Source organism: Phaseolus vulgaris, chromosome 1 (assembly GCF_000499845.2).
Source record: "Phaseolus vulgaris cultivar G19833 chromosome 1, P. vulgaris v2.0, whole genome shotgun sequence".
NCBI lineage: Eukaryota > Viridiplantae > Streptophyta > Magnoliopsida > Fabales > Fabaceae > Phaseolus > Phaseolus vulgaris.
This window is the reverse complement of record NC_023759.2, coordinates 40,982,561-40,988,697: the sequence shown is the minus strand read 5'-3', so window position 1 is coordinate 40,988,697 and position 6,137 is coordinate 40,982,561.

Genomic DNA, 6,137 nt, shown 5'->3' with positions numbered 1-6,137 from the left:
AAAATAATTTAAAATATTTCAATTAACTCAAATCTACACAAAAAAAACACATCATATTTCATTATTTAAATATTTTTAAATACAAGGGTAAATTTGTAAACTTACATTTTACACTTTTAAAAAAAAACTCACAACTATCAGATTACTCACGAACTCCAATAATTTTTCCTCACAAATCTACTATAATATACCTCAATTCAAACACACTCATTTTCTTCACACACTCCTCTCAAATTCTAACACATTCACTCCCTCAAATTCTCACACATCTACTCCCTATTCCACACACAATCTTAGGATGTATTTGTTTCTAGGAGGAGAAAGACAAAGAAAGGAGAGAAAGAGAGTATTGAGGGTAAATTCCCTATCTAGCACCATTTAGACTTTTATTTCCCTAACTAGCACCCTTTTGTTTTTATTTCCATATCTAACACCCTTTTGTTTTTATTTCCCTATCTAGCACCCTTTTATTTTTTATTTCCCTATCTAGCACCATTTCAAAAATAAATAAATAAATAATAATTTATTTAGTTTTTGATAATTTTAATTTTGAATGCATTAAAAAATAAATATTTTTAATGTTTAAAATAGTTAGAAATATAATTAATGAATAAAGAAATGAGTTTTTATAAAATAAAAAAAAATTAAAATGTTTAGTTTAAATTTTTTTTTTAAGAATGAAGAAAATAAAAAATTAAACCCTACAACAACATAAAAGTTGAATCTATAAACATAAATTACTATTTATTTTTTATTATTATTGATGATGTAATCATGTTAATTTCAAGTAAAAAATACATGACATAATTACAAAAAAAAAACAAAGTCAATTAGTATAAATTAATAGTGGATACACAAGTAATATTGAAGTGTCTATCCTAAATGCAAAATCCTAAAAAAAAAACTAATGCAAATGTTACACTTAATGCTTAAAAATGAGAAGCAAAAAATGAAAAAAAAAAGTCTAGAAAATAAAAACAGCAACAATAAAAAAAAGAATAACTAAAAACATAAAAGATATAAAATAAAGGCAAAAAAATTAAGATAAAGATAAAAGATATAAAAATAAATCCAAATAAGATAAATATAAGAAATACAAGGTGATACTAAATAAGTATATGTTGATAATAAAAATAAAAATAAATGAAAGATGATAATTCATTTAATATTTTCTTCAATGGTACATTAAATAGTTTGTGCAAAATGAAACATAATTAATGACGAGAAGTGCACAATCCAGTAATGTTCAGACATACTCATTATGTGTGTCTTGGTGTTTGACAATATGAACATTTTTTGTCCGATCATGTTGTTCTTTTATGTCCATATCAGTCCTTATTTAACTTTGTTTTTTTGTATAATTATGTCCTGTATTTTTTACTTGAAATTAACATAATTACATCATCAATAATAATAAAAATAAATACTAATTTATGTTTATATATTCAACTTTTATGTTGTTGTAGAGTTTAATTTTTTATTTTATTCATTTTTAAAAAAATAATTTTTAAACTAAACATTTTAAATTTATTACTTTTTTATTTTTATTTTGTAAAAACACATTTCTTTATTCATTAATTATATTTCTAACTATTTTAAACATTAAAAATATTTATTTTTTAATGCATTCAAAATTAAAATTAATTTATTATTTTTTAATTTATTTTTTAAATTGTGCTAGATAGGGAAATAAAAAATAAAAAGGTACTAGATAGGGAAATAAAAACAAAAGAGTGTTAGATAGGAAAATAAAAACAAAAGGGTGGTAGTTAGGGAAACAAAAGTGTAAATGGTGCTAGATAGGGAATTTACCCTTGAAGGAAAAGTTGAAAAAATAAAAAAAAAATGTTAAGAAATTACAAAAAACAATGCACTTTTTTTCTTTCAAAATTTCTTTGGTGTGTGAAGAGATTTATGAAGAAAGATGTTTTTTTTTTAAATTAATTATATATAAAAGTTATGTTTTAATATAAATATAAGTAAAATACTTAATAAAATGAATAATTAAAATAATAAATAAAAAGTAATTTAAAATTTAATTATTAATATGTATTTTTATTATTATTCATTAATTTTTAATTTATTTTAATTTTATTTTTTAAAGTTTTTATATTAAATTATTTTAAATTTATTATATCTATCAAGTCACTCATAAACTTTCACACAACCATCACATTACTCACAAACTTTAATAAAAAAAATTTCACAAATCTACACTAATATACATCAATCCAAACAACTTCAATTTCCTCTCAAATCTTCTCCCCAATCCAAACACATCATTATTTCTCAATCCAAACACTAAGGAAAAACAAAATATTCAGTATCTTTTCTCTAACATAAACAAATGAGTGGATAATTTTTTATCATGCCTCATTTTTTTTTTATCTATTTGAATGATTTAATTATTATAAATGAAAAGGAGACATTTTCTTGACTTTATATTTTTAAAAAATAAATAAAAAATAAAAGAGTAATAATAGTAGTTAAAATAAACAGTACGGTGGTTTATGTTATAGCGTGTTATTAGAATATTTGACTAATTTGGAGAATTTAAATAAGATCTTGAGAAAGAATTAATAGTAACAGTTATAAAGGTAAAACAAGAAATATAATTTTCTTAGACAAAATGAATATTTTTTTTTTTCGGGAAGAACAGATACCATAAAAATTTACCACAAAGAACACTCTTATCTTTATTTATTAAATAGCACGATTTATTGCGCAAACGTCAGAATTTGATTCCTTTTAAGCTACTTTTTCTAACATAATACGTTTTATTGTTACCAATCAAGAGGATGTTAGAATTTGATTTTTCATAACCCAATTATGCCATTTGTACAATAAAATGTATTATTGTGCTAGATGTTAGAATTTGATTTTTCATAACCCAATTATGCCATTTGTAAAATAAAATGTATTATTGTGCTAAATATGAATGCTCTCCATAGAATTTTTATTTACATCTATGCTAGTTGGGAAAAATTCATGAATATTTATTCTTGTTATTCGTGTTATTTTTTTTATCAACAATAAAAAATCAATAAATGGAAACCATTTAGGGGTGATCTAATCCTTATACATAAATAACATTATCATTCTCCTAACTAGAATCGCCTACCAGAATGCAAACAAACATTAACGGATCATCCTCATACAGTCCAAAGAATTTAGAACCCAATTTGAGTAAGGAAAGAGATCACAACTAGACTTTGCGTAAATCCAAGACCAAACATTTACTTGCGCCAAAGCAAACACTTTTACTGCATCTGTCACTCCCCTATTGAAGATGACAGAGTTCCAATGTTTCCAAATTTCGCTCACTACACCAACTCAAATTGTATCCCAAACAACCTCCTCCGAAGTAGAAACCTGACATCTCCTGAATTGAAAAAAAGTTTGTCTTGGATCCTTGTAAAAAAAAACGGCACACCAAGCCATGTAAAACAATCCAGACTCGCCAAGCAAAGTCACAAATGAAAAATAAATGACTGGAAGACTCTTCCTCATTTCCACACAAACAACATAAAGAATTTCCAACCACCACCCCACGCCTTACCAAACCACCCCTGGTAGCAATCTTATTCTCCATCACCCTCCAAGCAGTGAACAAAACAGATGGCAAGGCTTTACACCTCCACAACATGCTATAGACTGAAGAAAACTCCCCTACTCAGTCCCTCCTTAACAAAGTTAACTGGAAAAGATTGACATCCCCCAACCTTCCAAACCCAATTATCCGCCTCTCCCAGGACCAACTTCACCCCTTGCAGTGACTGAATCAACTGCTCTGCCAAAGACTTCTCCCAAACGAAAAAGGGTCTACGCCAATCAAAATGCCACACCCAAACACCATTAGCCCAATACCCGAACTCAACCACCTTTGCATCATTAGCCGAACTAAGAGAGAACAATCGCGGAAAAACTCCCTTTAGAGCACCACAACTCTACCAACTATCCTCCCAGAAAGAAATGTCATTTCCATTACCAACATACCACTTGAATCCATCTTCAAAACTTCTCCCCCAACCCTCTGACGCCTATACCTCCTTCAAATCTTTCCACCAAAGAGAGCCCCTCTTAAAATTACCTTCTCCTCTCAAACTTCTCCAACCACGTGTTATAAGACATTCAAGGTTATAATTGTTATAAAAGAAAGTTATATATTATGTAAATAAAGAATAAATAAAGTTATATATTTTAACCTGATTAAAAAAAAGTTATTTTTATACCAATTTAACAAGTTTAAGTAGGCTACATGTAATATTCCTCGCATGTTTATAAATTATTTGAGCAATATCTTCAAATTGAATTTTCTCTTGGGATATGACGTTTCAAACATAGACTCACATAGCCATAACATTTGTACACATTATTACAACATTGTAGCTGTCCTTTCCAAAATTCTCCAACAAATTGATTCTAATCTCTTTACCGGAAAAATAGACTTTAACTACTCAACTCAACATCCAAATTTTCATCATCAACTTCATTAATATTAATATTGTTAACAAAATCCATTTCTGCAACCTAAAAAAGTATTATTACTCATAATTGTAATAAAAAAATTTAGATGATAAGACAAGAAAACAACTTCATGCAAGAAATTATCAATCTAAATAATACATAAAGCAAAATTAATTTTGAAAAATAGGATGAGAAAAGTATTCTTCACTTGAAAAAAAAATGGTTTATTGTATAAGGATGACAATGAGAAAACACTATGCAATTTGCCTATACTCGTTTATTTAGTAAAAGTTCATATTCATTATTGTTGACTATGAAATTTGTGTTTTATCATCATCTCTATTTGGTAATGATTATATTCATACTTCCATATGTTCAATGTCTCAAATATTAATTAAAAAAGTTATAAATTATATTATCAAGAATTCAATATCAAAATAACACATTTAATTTTTTTCAATATCAAATATAAAAAAATAACATAAATATTAAAATATATTACTAAATAAATATTACAAATGTAAAGTACTTATAAAAATGAGTAAAGAATTACTTATAATTGAAATTCTATGACAATTACAGTATCTATTATTTTTGTAAATGTTGTCAACACCCATTGAAATAATTCAAATGTTGAATAAAATAAAGCATAATTAAATTAACCAAATAAATACCAAAAAATGAAAAATTAATATATATATATATATATCAATAACGGATTAAATATTTAAAAATAGAAAAAAATGTTTTTATTTAATTTGAGAAAATTCCAAAAAAATATTAATAAAATGTTGTAGTTTATTTTATCTTAAATATATTTAAAAATTAAAAATATATAATAAAATAATATTTGTAGTTTCAAATAAACTTGTGTTTACAATAAAATAAATATGATTTATTAATAAAAAATAAAAAATCTAATGCACAGAAGATGATGATCGTCTAATACATAAAAGAAGAGGACACTATACTTTTTTTGTTCTTATAGACTCTCTAAATATCATCTACAAAAAAAATCTAGTATTTTTGTTTTTACTAAATCATCTAATCTTTTGACATACTAGCTAGACTTTCTTGTTTATACGAAATTGTCTTGTGTGTTCGATCAATGTTATATACAAGACAGTCTAGACAACCTGTCAACAAACTATATGGTAGTAAGAACAAATGAAACTATATAGTGTGTGGAGGCGCTTAGATCGTCTAGCCTTAGGTTTGCTTAAACTGTCTAGTGTGTTCCATCTAGACAGTTTAGGGTGTTGCACTTAGATCATATAGTTAGTGTGAGGCCATTAAGATTGTCTAGCCTTAGGTTCTCTTAGATTGTCTAATGTGTTTCATCTAGATTGTATAGCATGTTCAGTTTAGAACATCAAGATTTATGTTCACTTTGTGTTTGTGCTTAAGGTGCTCCTAGTTTTCTATATAAAGAACTAGGGTGTTTCCTTAATGTGTTGGTCACTTTTTTTACTGTTTTTCATATAATAGTTTTATTTTCTAGTTCTCATAAAGCTTGTATCTAGACAATTTGTTATACAAAACTTAGGTCTAAGCCTCATGTTTGTCTAGACAGTCAGTTAAACAAACCTCAAACCTCTAGTTCAACACCAACACAACCATAAATTGGATCTTTCATATGTGCCTCAGTTTCGTAGGCTAGACAATTCATT